General features: G+C 41.5%; 1 pseudogene; it reads right to left on the reverse strand.

Annotated features, from left to right (window-relative positions):
• Positions 1-17,582: 17,582 nt before the first annotated feature.
• Positions 17,583-19,252, reverse strand: LOC105002963 (annotated as a pseudogene).
• Between the last annotated feature and the right edge of the window lie 3,149 nt (positions 19,253-22,401).

Raw genomic sequence — 22,401 nt, forward strand, 5'->3', positions numbered from 1 at the left:
TGAAAATAGAAAATGGATCCTGAGCAGAGTGAGCATCAGTTTTTTCTTTGCATAGGGTCCTTAAAATAGTCAGTGTTTGTCAACAGAAATGAAATGCATTGTATGAGAATCCCACACGTGCAAGCCAGACAGAGTGCTAACAATTGGTAGGAAAAGACCATAAAGGCTTCAAAAACCATCCAGCTTTCATCCATTTCGTTTCATTGTTGTAAATGAAAAGTTGACAGGTCCTTTTGAAAGAACTCCACTGCTGGGAGAGCAGTGGAACCCAGAATTATGCTTCATAAACCCACAGGAGCTTTCTGGGGTGAATTAAAATAGCATCCACACCATATTAGATTAAAAGACAGGTTTCCAGTGTTACATGTCTCCTGCTTCAAAGTAAATGAAAATACTCTGAGTTCAAAGCGAGAGAAATGGCAGGAGACCCTGGTATAGTAACATATCACCTTCCTGACAGCAAGCCTCCACGCTCACCACCATTCTCCTGCAGGCTAGAAAGTGGAGGCAAGCACCACTGTCCCCATTTCTAACTATGGTTTGTCCAGACCCGTGCACCAACCAGAGTCTGGGTGGGGAGAATGCTAGGGTGTGAAGATCCCCTGAGGCCTCATGCCTGGTCAGAGTCCTGCTCAGGGCTTTCAGATACAACCCTGTAAAAGAGCAGACTCATGTTCCCACTCTTCAGGTAAGAAACCAGTCAGCCTGGTAGCATTTGGTGCAGTAATTAATCTCCCAGAGGCTAAAAGACATGGCATTAAATCTGTGTTGAGGTTATAGAGCTACAATCATGTAGAAAAGTTCAGTGTCCTTATCTTAACAGTTACTCTAAGAGCTATCCTGATACATCAAAAGATTTAATTAATTTTGATCTTTTACTAGCTAAAGGGAAAAAATGAAGACAAAACAGAGATATGGTTAAAAAAGGAAAAAAGTTCAATTCCAGTACATTATCCAAATTATCCATATCCCATGAGAACATTGGAAGGATAACCTCCATCAGGGCGACAGCCATTTAAAGTGTTGTTATAAATTGTTAAAATTTAAGAGAGCAGATCTGTTTGGAAGCTTTCAAGTAAGCTCTATTCATACATATTCTTGGTAATCAGAGGTAGCTTTACGTGTAGGAAGAATGGTGGCCACATCTGACATGTGATTTCAGGAAAGAGTCAGTAGTCTCTGGGCCCTTCGCATATTTTATCTGACTCCTCTTAACACTTAACAAGGAAGCTGAAATTCTTGGCATTTTATTATTACACACAAGGAAGGTGAGACCCCACCCTCCCGATTTAAGCACCTTGCCCAAGGTCATAAAGCTAGTAAGTTAGTAAGCCAGAATTCAGATCCATGTCCATCTGTCTAGAGTATCTTTCTAGTATCTGTTATTTTCTTGGAGCACCCAGCAGGCCCCATCAGCCCACCTCAGCTGCTGTAACAGAAACCCATGATTATAATGCCTTAAGCAAGAAAGACATTCATTTGTCATGAGACGTGTAACAGTTCGGGATTAGCTGTCCAATGTGGGTATGGTGTTTCCACAGTGCTGGGACCACAGGTTCCTTCTATATTGTTGCCCCAGCATCTCAAGGACCTCGTGGTCCAAAGTGTCTCATCCACATAGTTCAAGGTGGGCCATCACTATCACTGCATCCTAGTCAACAGGAAGGACCAGCCCCTCTCCTCTCAGGGTATGACCTCAAAGTGGTACACATGACTTTTGCTCACCTTCATTTACCAGCACATAAACTTAGCCACCTTCATTTAGCCAGCACAGCTGGCTGCAAAGAAGGATAAGAAATAGAGTCTTTATTCTCGGAAATCATATACCCAGCTAAAAATCAGGACCTCTGTTACTGTAAAAGGACTAACAAGAGGCCAATTATCAGTTTCTGCCACACTGATTCCTTAATATATTAAATTTCACCTTAATTCCTGTGACTCTCTAACTTAAAGCATGATTGGGTCATTTTTGAAGAAAAGCAGAAAGCCTCACTGTTTCCAACAATAAAATAAAATACTTGCTCAATGCTGAGTTTAAAATTTTCTTGTCATTTTATCTAGGACTCTTGTTTCCCACAGTACCATGGTCTTTCCGATACTTCTCTTATTCTGTTCTCTTTTCTCTTGTGTCACGGTCCCTGCATATTTTGTGCTATGGATCATGCTAAATGGATTGAGTTCTCACAGAGACTAAGGGCCCAGCCTGGAAATGACCTCCTTGCTTCCTGAGGAAGCCCAGGGCTGTGAGGGAGCCCTCTTCTGGACTTGAGCACAAGAATGAAACTGGAGACATGTAGCCCTCCACCTGGCCAACTTTGATCTGATCCATATGATGGGGTCATGAGTGATTTTGTTGAGTCCAAGTCCAAATCCCCCATCTCCTCAGTGGCATTCCAAGGACCCCAGGGTGGAGTGTGTGGAGCCAAGACTAGGGAACTGCTGATCCCCAAGTAAGGATCAGCTGTGGCTGGAGAAGAGTCCCCCTTATCCTCCCATGTTCTTCCATTAAAATTTCAACTACAATTTCACTAATTTGCTTCTTATTTTGCTTAATGATCTTGGACACATGATATATCAAATCAGTATTCAGTTGAAAGGAAATATCCTTACATGTATTCTCAAGACCTTATTTTGGTCCTAGGCCTCAAGAAGTTCACAAGGATGGTGGAGAATGTGCTGGTGAAAGGATATCAAAGGAAAACATCCACAACAGTAGAAGTAGTAGTTGTTGTTGTGGAGTCGCTCAGTCATGGCCGACTCTTTGTAACCCCATGGACTGCAGCACGCCAGACTTCTCTGTCCTTCACTATCTCCCAGAGTTTGCTCAAACTCATGCCCATTGAATCAATGATGCCATCCCACCATTTCATCCTCTGTTGCGCCTTTTTCTTCCTGCCCTCAATCTTTCCCAGCATCAGGATCTTTTCCAGTGAGTCCACTTCTTGCATCTGGTGGCCAAAGTATTGGAGTTTCAGTTTCAGCATCAGTCCTTCCAATGCATATTCAAGGCTGATTTCCTTTAGGATTAACTGGTTTGATCTCCTTGCAGTCCAAGGGCCTCTCAAGAGTCTTCTCCAGCATCACAGTTTGAAAGCATCAATTCTTTGGTGCTCAGCCTTCTTTATGGCAGTACTTAACAATAACTGAGATTGCAAACAACCTCGATGTGGAAAATAATTATTTAATAAGTAAATATGAAAACAATTCTTAAAAAGTCATGGCACAACCACATGTTAAATCATTATATAGCCATTTAGATTAGGCTTATGAGCTGTTTTAATAGCAAAGTGCTTACAATTTAATATTAAGTTAAAAATGCCAAAATTATATTTGCAACATGATCACAACTGTCAGAAAAAAATAGGGAAAAACATGACGAAAGTTGGTTGTCTTTGGGTAATGACATTATAAGTGACATACCTTTCTATTTTTCTGTATTTTAATAATTGTTATTTTTGTAATATTAGCTCCTAAGGAGACGCTATTTGGGACATTTAACATATTTTAACTCATTTAATCTCTCCAAAAGCCTGTGAAATAGGGTAACTAGGAACATGTGCTTTCCAAGTGTCTCAGTGACCCTGCTGTGTGGTCACGGTGCTGGACAATGCTGTGTCGCGGTCAGCAGCAGCGCTGGCAGACATTAATGGCAAAGCATGCTGCGATAGGCCGAAATGGGGAAGAGTTTGGGATCTGAAGGCAGACTTGAGTTTGAATTCAGGCTCTACCACTAACAAGCAGTGTGACTTTGATAAACTCACTTGAGGTTTCTGAACCTCAGTTTCTCCCAAATGTTAAATGGCTTTAACAATGCCACAGTAATAAAACTTAATGATTGCAAAGTCTCTGGCATGGAGTTAAAGAGCAAAATAAATAGTAGGTATATAGGAGGTGTGTGTGTGAGTGAGAGACAAGGCCATCAGTAGAGGGATGACAGATACAACAACGTCCATACCAGGAAGAACATTGAACATTTAGGATCTTCTCTCCCATGGAAATCACATTATCAAAACTATTTTGGGGGCTGATTTTGCTGCCGCTGCCACTACTAGAGTACAAGTATAGGAGAGGCAAGAGACACTGGTTCATTCCCTGGGTCGGGAGATCCCCTGCAGGAGGAAATGGCAATCCACTCCCGTATTCTTGCCTGAGAATTCCACGGACAGAGGATCCTGGCAGGCTACAGTCCACACAGACACACTCACTGATGGCCACTACTAGAAATAGCCACGAGAGGGAGCTATTTTGCCCCATCTGCTATTTTGAATCCAACCACATTTAGGGTTTTCTCCTTACCCCTTCTTTCAAGAAAAAGAAAATGAGTCAGGCCCAGTGGTCTAATCCCATAAAGCTTCTAGATGCAGACTAGACACAGGCCAGGCTCAACACCTGCCGAGTACAGAGGAGGGCCCGTTAAGGGCAGCTGGCCTCCCGCGCTCTATTCACCCCAGGGCTGGACTCCCTGGCTTTCCAGGTCCTCACAATACCTAGAACCTCAGATACCCTCCGGAGAAGGCGATGGCACCCCACTCCAGTACTCTTGCCTGGAAAATCCCATGGGCGGAGAAGCCTGGTAGGCCGCAGTCCATGGGGTCGCTAAGAGTCGGACACGACTGAGCGACTTCACTTCCACTGTTCACTTTCATGCATTGGAGAAGGAAATGGCAACCCACTCCAGTGTTCCTGCCTGGAGAATCCCAGGGACGGGGGAGCCTGGTGGGCTGCCGTCTATGGGGTCGCACAGAGTCGGACACGACTGAAGCGACTTAGCAGCAGCAGCAGGAGATACCCCTCCCTCTGGCCGGCCCACCCCTGATAGCCCCAATACCCGACCCTGTCTGATTGTAGGTGTAGGAGGCTGGCTTTGAGTCTTCTGCCCATGAAACAGCCCTGGGCTTGCCACTGAGTCTCTGGCTCCTGATTTGTAGAGCATCAGTTTCATCAGTTATAATGAAGACTGATGAGATCATAAACATGAAAGTACTTGTAATGGAAAGTGCGTGTAGCGCATTCATATGATGTGGGAGCGGGAGGCCTCGAACCCATCACATTAGTGCATACCCCTCTTCCATGAATTATAGCCCCTGCTTTCTGTGCCCGCAGTGGACAGGGAAGAAACAGACAGTTTGTTCTGCTCAGTTTAATTCACTTACCCAAGTTCGAGGGAAGGATATCTGTAAAAATGCTCAAAGCCCACTTCCTGACACCTATCCCAACAGTCTGGCAATTCCTCACACAGCCATGTGAATTGGTACGCTGGATTTCACTGTAAGAAGGCTCGCAAAGAACGAGAACACTTGAGTTAGGAAGGTGAACCCTGAAGACCCTACTCAGAGTTTCCCAGAGGCTTTGGAGATTAAAGGGAAAATATTTTGGTTCTGGGCCAATGAGAAAAGATCCCAACCAGCAGTCAGGAGCTTGTACTTTCTAGCTGCCACCACTGGGGTTAGGGAGAATCAAACTCACGTGCCTCACTTTGCATGTCTGGAAAATAGAGATAATAACAACTCGTGTGTGTCTGTGTGTTCAGTCATTTCTGATTCTTTACTGCCCCTTGGACTATAACCTGCCAGATTCCTCTGTCCATGGGATTTTCTAGGCAAGAATACTGGAGTGGGTTGCCATTTCCTGCCCCAGGGGATCTTCCCAATCCAGGGATTGAACCTTCCTCTCTTGCATCTCCTGCACTGGCAGACGAATTCTTTACCACTGGGTCACCTGGGAAGCCCCCCAAATAATGTTTTAGCACTAACAATCTATCAGACACCATTTTCAGTGTTTCACACTTAACCCTCAGAACAATCCCATGTATAGGTACTAACATCTCCATTTTAAAGATGAGGAACCAAGCATAAGGGAACAAGAGCTTTAAAAGTGCTTAGCAATGATTATCATGCGTGAATATAGATGCCCAAGGTCTTTATACTTCTGTGTGATTGCTGCATCTTACGGAGGACTGACTTCTACTAATCAGATGATAAAGACGGTCAAGTGAGATGGATTTTCCTGGACTCTCCTTAGAGTGGGGCCCTTCACAGGAGCATTTCTAACTGACAAAGGGGACCCTCTGTGTAGTTCAAATGAACTGGGTACTTGGAGAATCCTGTTACAAGAAGAAACATATGATATGTACATCAATAATACCTTTCATGGTACTGATTCCCTACCTTTCTTTATCATCCCAATCCTTTTCCTGAATTTTCTTCCACTTCTTCTACAACCCACTCCCAACTCCAGACCCTCAAAGCTGGTGGCTCTGTGATTCTGTGTCATTCTCCATTATTTGTGCAACAGTCAAGCAGAGCTCATGCATCCATTGGAGTGGAGTGCTCTCTCTAGGGACCAGCATCAGAATCTAAAACAGAATCTAGGGGCCCCGTGAGTGCTGGAACCTGGAGCAGGGATCCTATGGGCCAACAGTATCAATCTATAGATTTCCAGGCTTGAAGATTTTAGAAGTGAACCACTTCTTACTTGTGACTTTGAGAATTTTCAGTAATTATCATGAAGGCAAACAGGTTTTGATTCATATATGTCAGGCACTGCACTAGGCACTTAATGTGAATTCTTGTTTTTTTAAACAATCTTTTGAGATTGACATTTCACATTTAAGGCTTAAAAAGCATATGGCTCAAGAGTAGTGGTCAGCAAGCTATAGCCCCTGTGCCAGGCACCTGTTTTTATAACTAAAGTTTTATGGAATATAGCCATATCCATTCATAAGTATTGCTAATGGCTGCGTTTGTGCTACAGTGGCAGAGTTGAGTCATTGCAACAGACACCACATTAGGTCTGGAAGCCTTATTATGAGGTTCCTTAAGACGTCCCTTCTTTGGAACCAAACTGCCTGCCTCTCAATTCTGTCTCTGCCTCTTATCAGCTATCTGAACTTGAACAAGTTTTTTCACTTCTCTGGGCTCAGGCTTCCTCAACTACAAACTGGGAATAATAATAGAATCTGTATCATAAGATATAGCACGCAAGTACACCCTGAAAACTTGTTAGAAATGCAAATCCTGCTTCATCCCAGACCTACTAAGTCAGAAACTCCGGGAGGCAGGCCCTAGAATCTGTGCTTTAATAAGTTCCCCAGGTCATTCTGACACCACTGAAGCCTGAGAACCACTGACACTTGTTTTTAAAGTAGTTGCCCAGAGTCAGTGCTAGATAAAGTTTCGCTAAGATTATCACTAAGAATAATGTTTACTCAATCTCTATTCTGTGGGCTTGTCTTGAAAATCAGCCATAAATTCATAAGCTCTTAGTAGGAAGAGTAGTATTGGACATTGCTTTTATATCCATCATGTGCCAAGCACAAGTTAGGTGCTCCGTCAGCATTATTTGACCGGCCGAACAATTTCTAAAAATGGAGTTGTTTTCTTGGGATCTGTGAAGCCACTCCCAGTGGCTCAGAGTATGTGGGTGCACCACAATGAATACTTGAGTCCTTGAAATTAGGTGCAAATGTTTGTATTTTCAGTTATATATCTCTCTCTGTAGATGCTCTAGTATTTTCACCACATTCTCAAAGACTCCCCAAAATTTAGACACTACTGCTCCAGAGCTCAGGCACCCACGGGTTAAGGTGAAGGATGGCAAGTGCCATCACACTGGAGTGGGGCCAGATGGGTGGATCCTCACCCATTGGTGGTGCAGGATAGGAGCCTGAACAGAAATATGGCCTCCTCTGTTTCCCCTCCTCTGCCCCTGGCCATCTCTGCCGTGCTCCTCCCCGATTCTTCTTCTCCCAGAAAAACTGCTTCTCTAATTCCAGCTGCTGAAGAAAGTGGGGTCGACAACCCTGCATCACATCATGGAGATGGCTGTTTAATTTGAGATGAGTGTTACATTACTCATTGCCCGGGGCCCCCTTTGATCCACCAGCATTTGCTTCTTTTATCCCCGTGTAGTGCATACATTAGTGCCCTGAATGCTCCGTGGTCTTGTTGTCTTTTAGATGTTGTCAGAGATTATTTACTTGGGAAAGCAGATGGATATCTTGTTTAATGTCAAAATAATTACTGTTTTGTTGGCCTGATAGCTTATTTACTCTTTCAATGTTTTTGTGTTTACATCAAAAGAGCATTGCCAAAATTATATTTTATCTGTTAAAGTAAACAGGATATGACAACCTTTTTTAAACCTGATTTTTCTGTTTGAGGAGTTGGGTTATTAAAATGGTTAAAAGATAACCGGAACCAAGTGGGAATGGTCACTCCAGCTGCAATGCAAATGCATATCTGCCTGCTTTTTATTTGTAAAAAAGCTGGGAAAAGGCCGTAAACAATGCTTTAAATGAGGAGCCGTATAATGCAGTGGTTGAAAACAGACTTCAGTTCGTTTCAAATCCCAGCTCTGCTGACGATGACTTGTATGAACATTAATTTTTCAACCAATCTGTGTGCCTCAGTTTCCCAACCAGCAAAAGAGATGTAGTGATGGTTGTGAAAGTTAAAGGAGTTCATGTACATAATTTCTAGGCATATATAAAATGCTGTTTAAATATTGGCTATTACTTAATAAACTTAAGTTGAAAGTAGTTCTATGAGTTTGAAGTGGAGAGAGGAACAACCTATATAATCCTACGAGAGATTAAAAGACCTGGAATGAGTCTCCATGAGTTACCACCTTCCAGCTCCTCAGACTGGTGATCGCCTTGTCTCCATACTGTAAAGCAGGGAGCCTTTTAAGTTCTGAAGCCTGTCCTGATGCTGTTCCTAGTTCTTAACTGAGCTGAGCTAGAAAGGTGTTAAAAATGAGGCTCCTTGGAGAAAATGTACCCTCCGTTTCTCTCTTCAATAAATCACTGTAAGATAATTCATCTACTTCTAAGAGTTTCTCCAGCCACACCCTTTTACTCATTTTCACTGAGCAACTTTTATTTCAGCTTGCTAGTTTACCAAGGAAGTACAAGGAAGCAAAGTTCTCTGGAAGGTTGCTCCCGCCGAACCACCTGGGAAGAGCCATAGGGGCTAGGAATTCTGTAACTCAACCTCTGGTGGAAGTTAGGTTATTTTGACCTAACTCTTGTGTGCTGTGTTACTTCTTTATTTTTCATATGATCAGCCTTCTATTACAATAAATATACATTGCTGCTAAGTCGCTTCAGTCGTGTCCGACTCTGTGCGACCTCATAGACGGCAGCCCACCAGACTCCCCATCCCCGGGATTCTCCAGGCAAGAACACTGGAGTGGGTTGCCATTTCCTTCTCCAATGCATGAAAGTGAAAAGTGAAAGTGAAGTCGCTCAGTCGTGTCCGACTCCCAGCGACCCCATGGACTGCAGCCCACCAGGCTCCTCCATCCATGGGACTCTCCAGGCAAGAGTACTGGAGTGGGGTGCCATTGCCTTCTCCGAAATATACGTTACTAGATGCTAATTCATTCAGTCAGTCCAAACACATTGTTTCTAGTTGCAAAACAGTAGTTTTGCTAGCTGTTTGATAAAATAAATGTGTTGGTTTAACCTCAGGTCTGCTTTCTCAAGTTCACCATCTTTTCTCAAGTTTATTATGGTGTATTAGAGACTTGTCTTTCTTTCGGATGTCACTTCATAGAGCACCAGTCTCCCATCCTGGGAGGAATGAATTCAGAAATTGTTGCATTCATGTGGTAAGTTAGTAGGTTTGGGGTCTGTTCCAAGTCTGTAAAACCCTTGAAGTTCCCTTTTTGTCCTGTAGTGATGGGTAAGATGACTAGATTCAGGGCCAGAAGAGAAGGCTGCCAGAGCCCACTATATTCCCAGAAAGTAAAGAGATTGTGGCTGGCTCCTTAACTTCCCCCAAGTCCTCTCACAACAGTCCAGGGACCCCATGAAAAATATGTCTTGTCTTGCACTAGATGGTGTACCTATTCCTCGGCCCATGTAGCAGGGGTTATTCATACTTACTGTACTGTAAATTCCCTGAGTGTACCTGGCCTTAAAATTTGGCAATGATAATTTCTTACTTTTGTAACACCCGGAATTTTAGGAATATCAGCACTGAGAAGTCTGAGATGGGCACAGTACTAGGCAACAATATAAGTTAATCACTAATGAAACAGCAATTTCATCAAGAAGAGTCATAGTGGGATATAATTCTGTGTTGGGAATAAATAATTCTTAGACCTAAAAGAGGGGTTTCCCTGATAGCTCAGTTGGTAAAGAATCTGCCTGCAATGCAGGAGACCCCAGTTCAATTCCTGGTCAGGAAGATCTGTGGAGAAGGGATAGGCTACCCACTCCCGTATTGTTGGGCTTCCCTTGTGGCTCAGCTGGTAAAGAATCCGCCTGCAATGTGGGAGACCTGGGCTCGATCCCCGGGTTGGGAAGATCCCCTGGAGAAGGGAAAGGCTACCTACTCCAGTATTCTGGCCTGGAGAATTCCATGGACTGTATAGTCCACGGGGTCACAAAGAAGCGGACACAACTGAATGACTTTTACTTTCACTTTCAGACCTAAAAGGACCTTGAGAGGCCATTCAGGCCTCTTATGATATTAAAAATTTCAGAAAACTACAGCAATTGACAAAAAAAGTTTAAAAGCGGGGGATGTAACAAAATGCTGCTGGTGAAGAGTAAAAGGCAGCTGAAACATTTTGGAGAGCAATTTGGCAATATCTAGAAAACTCAAATATTTACATACCTTATTATTCACATATTCCACTACTAACAGATACAACTTAGGAAAGAATCTTACATAAACGCCCAAGAAGACATGCAGAAATATGTTCACTGTGGATTGGCTTTAACAGCCAGATACTGGAAACAACCTAATTCATCAAAAGGGAGACGGACAAATAAATCGTGATATATTCACACAATATACTATATAGCAGTTTAAATAAACTGAGCTGTATATTTCAACACGAATAAATGTTGGGAACGACGCTGAGTTAAAAAAAAAAAAAAGGCAAGTTTCTAAAGGGTGTGTGTACAGCATGATATCATTTATGTGGAAGCGAAGACTCTCTCCAGGTATGTGCACACCCAATAAGAGGACAAAAACACAGGAAGGAAGAATGGACACTGATTTCACAAGAATGGTATCTCTGTATAGGGGAACCTAATCAAAAAGGACCAAGAAGAGGTTTTAACTGTATCTGTATGACTTAAAAAAGAGATCTGAAACAAATATAGCAAATATTACCATGAAAGGCACATGGATACAGGATTTTTTTAATCACCTGGACATTTTGTGCATTTGAATTTTTTTAATTCCCTGGATTTTTGGCACACGTGCTCTCTTTTATGGCTCTCATAAGTTAGCTTGCAGGTCAGCTGGCCTTTTCCTCAAATTATGCTGCCATATAAGCTTCTTTATGACCATTAATACCTTTCATTATCTAATCCTGGAGTAGCTTGGTTTTCAGGAAAAGCATTTTTTTCCCCCCCTAGGAAGTTCTTTCTGACCTAAAATCCACTTGTTCATAGAACAGAAACTTTTCCAAGTTAAATTAAATCATCAGTGTCCAGACAGAATCACTCCTCTGCCAATAGATCTCATTCCTTCCAGGTATTTCCTCTCTCCCCAGGGATGTCCCAACACCTCTCCATCTAACTTCATTGGTGATTTCCCTAAAGGACTGTTTGTTCCTCCACTCACATGACTGTTAACTCTATCATGCCTTTCCATCTCTTGGTTCCTGCTTAAGCTCAAGGAAAGAACTCCCTCTCTAAACAACAAAGTTGCCACATAGTTCTGTAGGATTGTCCACTGTCTCAATCTCTCTGTGCTCTCTCAAGGTTAAAATGAGAACTTGAAGAATATATTACATAATGAAAACTCAATGTACTACCCTGACTTACCTCAACTATACACTCACATCTTCTCTGTAGGCCGCCCCAACTCCAAAAACTTTATTCCTAATTCAAAACATCAGATCAAGGTTATCTAGATAGAAAACCAGCTTTCAAATGTTCTTTATAAAACCTCCAAGGACACTAAATGGAAAATAAAGGAAATAGATAAATTGCTCCAGGGCTGCTAAATAGAAATGAGAAATTTAGTGCTGGAGATGTTGACAAGTCTCTGTCCTCTTCTATTTTCCAGTCCCTCCAAGAAGAATTAATGAGAACATTGAAAGGTGTGGGTGGGGGAAATCTGAAATATAATGAATAATCTTAAAGATAAAAGCATAGGTCAGTTAAAAGAGGGTAAGGTCAACATTTGTGAATTAGGAAAAAGAAGCCAATTTCTGTCATATGCCTCCATAATTTTATAAGTATGCTCATTCATGATAAATTATTATTATTGTAGAACAGATGGATGAATCTCAATCATTATACAATAATGGAAGATTAAACATTTTCTTAACTTCTATTCATCAAATTAAGTCTTTGTACTCACAAGGAAGGACAATGCATCAATGTTATCATTAGGCTTTTTTTTTTTTAGTATAACTTTAGCGTGAAATATAATAAGACATGATTAATGTACTGACAGAAGTAAATACTAAACAACCCACATTAGTCTAGATTGGAGTCACTTTTTCAGTTCTCTTATTCTGTGGCTTCTCAGCTCCTTGTGAATTTTGTCAAAGAAACAACCATCAAAATCATTTGATCTTTTACCTAGGTGTTCCTTTTCAGCTAAGTCTTTACTTGTAAAATGTAACCTACTCCCTCAAGTGTGTGGTTTCTTTTCTGGGAGGGGAGGGAAGATCGAATCTGTTCAGCCCCCACTGAGGAAACAGATTTCTCACTGGGTTGAATTTTGTGTCACATTTAACAGGTTGTAATATTTGGAAAGGACAGAGATGAATCTCGTGACCCTCAGCCCCTCCTGTCCACCACATCCCAGCATGAGTTCAGACCTCAAACTACTCCTGCTCTAAAAAACATACCCAGTCTTTACAACATGTGGAAGGCAGTTTCACAATCACCTTCAAGAACATATTTCAACACTTTTCATCATTACCAAGCGCTCATTTGTAGCCGCAGACTTAAAGAACTGACAACAGCGAATCACTGCATAGTGGGGCAAAGAGCCCTGACCCTGGCGTCGGAGGACGCAAGGTCAAGCCCCTCATCTGGACCTTGCACGTGCTGTTCTTTTTCTTTTACTTGTAGCATTTATTGCCTTCTCTGGCCAACTGCACATATATCAGTTTACTCATTGGGAAACCCCCAATACTTAGGTCTAATCTTCTCCCCATTGTTATCTTTATTAATTTATAAACAATCAGAATGCGATAAAATAGGAAAACTCCAAGAAAAAATTGTAAGACTAGTTAACAGGCTTCATACATAGTTTAAAAAAAGATCAGTGGTTATATCTTTGAAAATATAAAGAGTATCAACTGTCGATTACTGTGCATAAGCACACCATTTATTAAGCCTGATAATCCTCAGGTGGTATATGTGCTATGACTTTTAACTTGAAAAAAATTTTCCATAGCACATTTTTCCCATCAACAGCAAATTTTGGAGATAATTTTTCCACCAATAAAGCCTAACAAAGCAGGGTTCTATGTTCCAAGAAGAAAAACAGTGTATAAAGTAGAATATCAGAAAGACCAGTGGTGACGCTATCTTGACTTCACCTTCCAGAGGGAAGCTTGTCCCATACAACAAGACTTAGCTCAACCTTTCAGGGACTGATGAAAAAAAGTAGCGGGATATTGTTGTTTAAGGACCTGCAATACGGGAATTATTCTTACCCCTACTTCCAAATAATGCTGATATAGATGAATCTCTTTTAGGTAACAATCCAGAGGTAATAATGTCAAATCTTGGGTGGGGGCACTAAGTCATCATTTCTCATATTAATTATCACTGAACAGAATTGTAATTTCAGAAACCATACAAAGAGAGGCAGAATCCTAATACCAGATCACACGTTCGTCATTTATCTCCGTCTTATCAACACACAGTACATGCGCATGCATATGTGTGTGCATACACACAGTTTGGGCTTCAGATAAAGAATTTATGATATTTAATGTGATTCTAAATTCTTGTTTAACTCCCATGGCCTTTTATTTTTATACTTTGAAGAAGAAATGAAAAATTTTACTCACAGATAAGATGCTATTGTGAAAAGAACATAGACAAAAAAGAAAAGAACATAGACAGATTCTACCATTACAAGGAAGAAAGCAAGCTTGGGGGCAGTCCTAGCAGAGGTGGGGCTGTCATATACACATAGTTTGGTGGGGGAGCCAGCAAGCAAATTTATTGTCGAAGAAATATGGAAATTGTTTTGTAACTAGCTCCTTTCAGTTAACAATGTATACAATATTATATTGTATATGGATATACATATGTATATGTATATTGTATATGTATATTATATGTATATTGTATAATATGTATATTATATATGGAGAAGACAGTGGCACCCCACTCCAGTACTCTTGCCTGGAAAATCCCATGGACGGAGGAGCATGGTACGCTGCAGTCCATGGGGTCGTTAAGAGTTGGGCACGACTGAGCGACTTCACTTTCACTTTTCACTTTTATGCATTGGAGAAGGAAATGGCAACCCACTCCAGTATTCTTGCCTGGAGAATCCTAGGGACAGAGGAGCCTAGTGGGCTGCTGTCTGTGGGGTCGCACAGAGTCGGACACGACTGAAGCGACTTAGCAGCAGCAGCAGCATACAATATTATCTCCTTCTGTTAAAATACATATGTATATGTAAATACATACACTGCCCTGGAAGTATTAATATGTGGATTGAGGTGGAAATGGGGTAATCCCTGGTTAGTGAAAACATAGTGTTTCTATTTTCTTAATCTGTGCTTTCTAATTGTCTTCAATATTGTATATAACACTGATTTTATAATAACTAACAGTTATGGTAAAGTGATTATTTACTTACAATGGATTACTTTCTCTACATATTTCATCATATTGTTTCCCTGTCCCATATTATGTCTTTTCATCATAGTCTCAACTGCAGAGTAAAACTAACATTTTCCCTTCAGTTTTGGCTATTGAAAAAAGGAATCATTATTGAAGAGTGCTGGAGGGGACTGTGATTCCTCTGTCCCTTCGTTGGCCCCCAACAGCACACGTATACACACACACACTTTTAACTCAGACCTGTGATTGACTTTGTTCAGTATTAGCTCTATGACCCAGACAAATGAATTAACCTCTCTCAGCCCCAGATTCTTCAGCTGTTAAATATGGCTAATAATACTTATCTTAAGGTGTGCTGAGTGAATTAAGTGAGAAAATACAAGTTTAAACATGGCATAAATGTATAAATGGAGAAATACTATATTGCTTATGTAATTCCATTTTTAGCAGACACTTTAAACTTTATTATTGAAGCACTTATGTGGCAATTATGTAGGAAGCTATTGCCCATGGCTGCTGACAGGGTGAACTGAGAGTCTCCAGGACTTACAGAGCTGAAGCCTCAATACAATTTCTCACCTACAAAATCCACTGAAGCAGTTTTTTGGTGTTGGTTTTTTTTAAGGCAACTGCCATTATCCACTTATTGTCCGGAAACGGGAAATTGTTTCCTGATAATCTGAAAAGAGTACTTCCCTGGTGGCTTAGACAGTAAAAAATCTGCCTGCAGTGCAGGAGACTCAGGTTTGATCCTTGGATAGGGAAGATCCCCTAAAGAAGGAAATGGCTACTCACTCCAGTATCCTTGCCTGGAGAATCCCATGGACAGAGGCGCCTAGTGGGCTACAGTCCATGGATTCACAAAGAGTCAGACACGACTAGCAACTAACACAATCTGAAAAGAATGGTGATCAGAGAGGAGATGAGACTGAAACGTTATTATCTCAGTTCACAGCTGGAGAGAAAAACTCACAAAGTTCTTGATATGACCCTGTAAATCTACTTGCATATATAAAAGAAGTTAGAGAAGGTGATTGGAGAGCTCATCCTAATCTAATGTCAGGAACCAACTGCTGTCATCACTGCCCCAACCCTCCTCTGTCTACCTCCAGAGGTGTCCACCGGTATCTATGGTAGACTTGCTAAGACTCTAACTTGCATCTAGAAAGTAAGAGAGAAGTCAGCTTTATGCCTAGTGGCCAAGTGAAAGACCTAGGGAAAGAGAGAAGTGTAAAGCTACTTTGTTCTAGTGAAGTGCTCTAGCGTCTGCCATGTACATCACATCTTCAGTCTCTCCTATGAAACCATCAGTAAAATCTTCATTGTTCAAAAAAAAAAAAAAAAATCTTCATCGTTCATGAATGCTTTATTGCAAATAAATTTTTTTATGGTGATTTCAAGGAAAAACTGAGTCCTGCTTCAACCTGACACAGGGTACTTATGGAGACCGCCCTTGGGTTCTCCAGCATATGGGTCATTTCACTCTGGATGAGTTTAAGGTTCTTGAGTGTCTCAGTCACACTAGCCTTAGCATGTCCACATTGCTAACAGTGCAGGGCAAACACTTTCATCCCATGACTTTCATCATTGATTCAGGTGGGCAAGGTAATGTCTTCAGTAATGTTACACGGAATCTATCCAACTTAGCAACCCTCACTACCGAGCACCCCATTGATGCTCTCCAAACCACAATCCTTGAGCTTCAGCCAAGGGTTCCAGTCTTGCTCTCCTGCAACTGGTCTATTCTTATCTCCAGAACATACCTTTTCTGAGGGGCCCTGTGAGAATTTTATTAATCAATATGGCCTAATCATTTGGAAACTAATTCTCCCATCACCTTTTCTTTGCATTTCAAGATCACAGAATGCTTCTTGGGTTTCAACAAACCTTCATCTTTTTTCACATAAATTCTGAGTTTGCATGCTTCTTTAGAACAAAACTAACTTCCATAAATAAACTGCTAATATATGGGTTGGGATTTGGCGCAACAAACAAGCTGCTGCAAGTTTTTCAGTCAGTGAGAGATTTAATACAATCTCTCAAGGGACAAGGGAATTGGGTTGTTTTAAACAATGGAAAGTTCAGGGAGTAAAAGTCAGGAGGCTGCTGCTAGACTAGACACAAGGTCCTAATGCCATCCCTGGGATATGAAGATGCTTCAGCTGCCACCGCTGCCCCTGCTACCAGCTCTCCTCTCCCAAGAAGCTGGTGCCCCCACAGTGGAACACGCACTCCAACAACTGCCAGCACTTGCATCTGGCAGAACTTGCTTCCTTCACAGTAGTAAGAAGACAGCTGCCACCTAAAGCCTAATTTCCAAATTCCATGGAAGTGCATTTTAAAGGTAGAGTATAATTCACATCCAGAATCCTAGCTGCAAAGCAGCCTAAGAAATACAGCTTTTAGCTTTCCAACTTCTTCACATAGAAAGCGGATAACTAGTTCGAACATGGCTTTCAATAAGATTCAGTGTAACAAGCAGAAACTGCTCTGTTTTTCAATCCGTAAGAGGTTTAATATAGGGAACTGGATTCTTTTGAACAATGCAGTGTAAAGTATACAAGCAGACCTTGGAGATATTGAGAGTTTGATTCCAGACCAGTGTAATAAGGCAAATGTTGCAATAAAATGAATCACACGACTTTTTGGTTTCCCAATGCATATAAAAGTTATGTTTACACTAGACTGTAGGCTGTTAAATGGCAATAGCATTATGTCTGAAAACACAATGTACATACCTTAATTTAAAAATACTTTATCACTAGAAAATGCTCACCATCATCTGAAAGTTCAGTTATAATCCTGTTGCCGGTGGAGGGTCTTGCCTTGACGTTGGTGGCTGCTGACTGATCAGGATGGTGGTTGCTGAAGGTGGGAATGGCTATGGCCATTCCTTAAAATGAAGACAACAATGAAGTTTGTGAATCAATTAATTCTTTCTTTCACAAATGACTTTCCTATAGCGTACAGTGCTGTTGGATATCATTTTACCCAGAGTAGAACTTCTTTCAGAATTGGAACCAATCCTCTCAAACCCTGCTTTATCACCTAAGTGTATGTGATATTAGAAATCGTGTGCTATCAGTTCAACAACCTTCACAGCACCTTCACCAGGAGTTGACTCAATCTCAAGAAACCACTTTCTTTGCTCATCAATAAAAAGTAACTTGTCATCCATTAAAGTTTTATCATGAGATTGCAGCAGGTCACAACTTCAGACTTCACTTCTAACTCTAGTTCTTTCGCTACTTCTATTACATCTTCAGTTACTTCTTCCACTGAAGTCTTGAACCCTTCAAAGTCAGCCATGCAGATTGTAGCCAACTTCATGTTACTATTTATTTTGGCCTCTTCCCATGAATTCTGATTGTTCTTAATGGCATCTAGAATGGTGAATCTTTTCCATAAGATTTTCAGTTGACTTTGCCCAGATCTAACAAAGGAATTTCTAAGGCATCTATAGCCTTACAAAATATAGTTTTTAAATAATAAAACTGGAAAGTCAAAACTACTCTTTGATCCATGGATTCAAAATGGATGTTGTATTAGCAGGCATAAAAATAACATTAATCTCATTGTACATCTCCATCAGGGCTCTTTGAACAGGTGCATCATCAATGAGAAGTAATATTTTGAAAGGTATCTTTTTTTCTGAGCAGTAGGTCTCAATCATGGGCTTAAAATATTCAGTAAACTATGTTGTAAACTGATGTGATATGATCCAAGTTTTGTTGTTCCATTTACAGAGTAGGGGCAGAGTAGGTCTAGCATAGTTCTGAAGGGCCCTAAGATTTCAGAATGGTACATGAGCATTGGCTTTGACTTTTAAAGGTACCATCTGCATTAACCTCTAACAAGAGAGTCAGTCTGTCCTTTGACGCTTTGAAGCCAGGCAATGACTTCTCCTCTCTAGCTATGAGTGTCCTCGATGGCATCTTTTTCCGAGGCTGTTGTGTCTAAGCCAAGCCACTTTCATTAGTTATCTCAGCCAGATCTTCTGGGTAACTTGCTGAAGCTTCTACATCAGCACTCGCTGCTCCACCTTGCACTTTGACGGTGTAGAGATGACTTCTTTCCTTAACCCTCGTGAACCAACCTCTGGTACCTTCAGACTTCTCTTCTGGAGCTTCCTCACCTCTCTCAGCCTTCAGAGAATAAAAGAGAGTTAGGGCCTTGCTCTGAATCAGGCTTTGGCTTAAGGTAAGTTGTGGCTGATCTAGTCAGGCTTTTAGCCTAAATGAGGCTGTTTCACTTATTCATGTGTTCACTGGAGTAGCATTTTTAATTTCCTTCCAGAACTTTTTTTTTTTGCATTCAGAACTTGCCTAACTGGCACAAGAGGTCTAGCTTTTGGTCTGTCTCACCTTTTGACACGCTTTCCTCACTAAGCTTAATCATTTCTAGCTTTTGATCAAAAGTAAGAAACTTGCAGCTCTTCCTTTCACTTGAACACTTAGAAGCCATTGTAGAATTATTAATTGGCCTAATTTCAATATTGTTGTACCTCAGGGAATAGGGGAGCCAGAGGAGAGGGAGAGAGATGAGGAACAGCTGGTTGCAGGAGCAATCACATCACACACTATTCATCTTACACAGGCGTGGCTCGTGATGCCCCAAAACATATAATAGTTACAGTAAGGATCACTAATCACAGATCATCGTAACAAATATGATAATAACTAAAAACTTTGCAAGAATTACCAAAATGTGACAAGGAAACAGGAAATAAGCAAATGCTTTTGGAAAAATGGTGCTGATAGACTTGCTCAACACAGGATTACCACAAATCTTCAATTTGTAAAAATGCAGTATACACGAAACACAATAAAGCAAAGTGCAATAAAATAAGGTGTGCCTGTATTCCATTCCCCCACATATAAAATACTAACAATTATTAAAGCGGGGTTATGAGTAGATTGGGAGCTATGTTCTATTTTATACTTTCACGTATGTTTGAAGTTGGTTTTCCTTTGCATGTCCTTCTTCATTTACCCCCACCTCAAATCCCCTCTCTCCCCTGCTCACCCAGTTCTGTGGGAAGCTGGCTTCCTGGACTGTATCACTCTGGTTCCCTGGCTAGTTGTCTTCTGGTAGGTTGTGGCCAATCTGCGGCTCCTGCAGCAAGTTAGAGGGTGTATCTCCTCCCATCTCCCTCCCTACTCTGAGTCGCTCTAGTTGACAACGGCTGTGCCCTCCAGTCTCATAGCTCCTGCCGAGTGGTCTCTTACTCTCGTGGCTCCATGTCCTCTCTGCTGTAACAGGTGACGATGACTTCCTTCTACTGCTGGTGTCTGCATGCACTGGCATCCTTTATTGCTTCCGCTTTTGCCACCCCTGTCTCTGTAAGTAGCCCTTTCATTAAAAGCCTTTTGAACCATGCAACTGAAGTTCCATTTCCTGCCGGTCTCCCAGCTCCCCTTTATGATCCTCTTCTCAGATGCAGTTCACTACACTCACCAACCTTGGCACACCCGGCAGGGCCCCTACACCCTCCTGCTCCTAATTTTCCCCTCTCCTGCCTGAACTCACACTACCAAGCCTTTGTGCCTTCCACGCAGGTTTTTGCATTATGCAAAATAATTTATAAATGAATTGTTAGGCTTAAGTGATTTTTTGCAGGATAAGCTTTCTCAATTTTAAGGGGCGATACATGGTACAATAAAGTGGAAATATCAATATTCTGATAGACATTTCAGGCAGAAGTAGGGAGCTTATTTAGAGGAGCTAGACCTATCAAGCCTGGAATCTATGAAGAGAGGAATATCTATATGTCTGAAGATGGTTCTGAGTAAGTGGTGAAATTTGACTCAGTGTTAGAAAAACAGAAAGCAAGGCTCTTGAGGACTGAAGTTTTGTCTCTTTGACAGTTCTTTCCCCAGCACCTGGCGTAGTATCTGCTACATAGTAAGAACTCCATACACCCGTAGTGATGGAATGAGTGAGCGGGCACGGCAGGAGGCTGCTTGGTCCTTTGTCTCTCAGCCGTCCATGCTTGTCCCTTTGTGGGATACCACGTTTTCATAGCTGGTTAACACAAAATCCACATATGGCCCTTAGAATTCTCACTGTGATGTCAGATGAGTCTCTGGGTCTGAGCGCCCTCCTTGGCAGAGAGGCCAGGGTCAGAGACTGTCAACATTTACAACTACGGCAATGTTAAAAATGCTTTCAACCACATTTTTTGTTTGGCGGGTGTTCTTGCTTTGTTGGATTTTATCTGGTTGATTGCTTTGGTAAACTGTGTGTTTGTCTTTGGCATAAATGTGGCATTTTGACATAGCATATGTTCCTAAGATATTTCTCACTTGTGTTGACATTAACCACTTTATAGGAATTGCCTGAGGTACCCCACCCGTACACAAGTTTATCTTTCAGAAAAGTTTACAAAATATGTTAATAAGGGTAGAGGAAGGGAAGGATAGTCTAAATTGAAAGTCATCTATTTAACAAGTGGGAGGATAAAGGGCCTAACTGACAAAACAGTCTAACCAGCATCATGAACCAGAAATAGCGATTATCAAGTACCTTCGAGAGCCACAAACACACTGCTGATACAGAGCAAAATCTAAAACCTGAGCTTTTCAGAATAAACTGCAGTTTCTGAAAAGAGACCGAATTTGTGAAACTGTTAAAACCTAGATTAGAATAGCTCTCTACGGAGAAGGCAATGGCACCTCACTCCACTACTCTTGCCTGGAAACTCCCATGCACGGAGGAGCCTGGTAGGCTGCAATCCATGGGGTTTCAAAGAGTTGGACACAACTGAGCGACTTCACTTTCACTTTCACCATCAATTTTGTCAAAAGTAATAAAAATCCTCAAGCATCTTTAACTTGAGGTAAATAATCCATTCTCAAATGGTGGAAATATTGACATGCAAATCAATGCTATTAAAGATTGGGCTACGAAAGTCCTAGCTGAAAACGTACAGGCATAGTAAAACTTAAAGAATAAAGGCCATTACTTTCTAAGCCAGAAATAATCTGTGACTGCCAGCTAGTCTAATGTATTGCATTTGGATAACTGTGGCTTCATCGAAGCTTTTCAAACACTGCCCATTAAGTTGGGCAACAAATATAAACATAACCTCAGTCAAGCAGACTTCTTGCCTTCCTGATTTAAGGACTTATCTCAGAAGTTATTGTAGAAGTATGGCAAAATTAAGTTGAAAATAGGGATGTAAGTTGAAGAGGAAATATTCTTTTAGTAAGTGGTATGAAGATTCCCTTTGAGGGGAGAGCCATCTTTGTTGGGAAAATTTCTAATTTGAAGAGAGGCAGAAACAGTAATACCCACCAACTATGCTAGGGTTTCCTGGTATTTCTCAGACTCTCAATGTTAATGGAGCCATGTGGGACGTTTTCTGGCCTGTGGGCCATAGACCTCAGCAGTGACCACAGCACTGTGTGAGGCTTTGAGGTAGTAGCTTGCAGGAGTGCTTGATGTCTTGAAATGGCTGTGCTCCTGTCACCTGGGGTCCCTGAGTGATTGTGGAGTAGGTTTCCTTGATAACCCATATTGGACATCCACCAAGAGTTGGAGGTAATCTTTTGTTGTGATAGCCTCTAAGATTTTATAATTAGATTTGTTACGGGAGCTTTCTCTCACCTATC

This window comes from Bison bison, unplaced genomic scaffold (genome assembly GCF_000754665.1).
Source record: "Bison bison bison isolate TAMUID 2011002044 unplaced genomic scaffold, Bison_UMD1.0 scf7180017864460, whole genome shotgun sequence".
Taxonomy (NCBI): domain Eukaryota; kingdom Metazoa; phylum Chordata; class Mammalia; order Artiodactyla; family Bovidae; genus Bison; species Bison bison.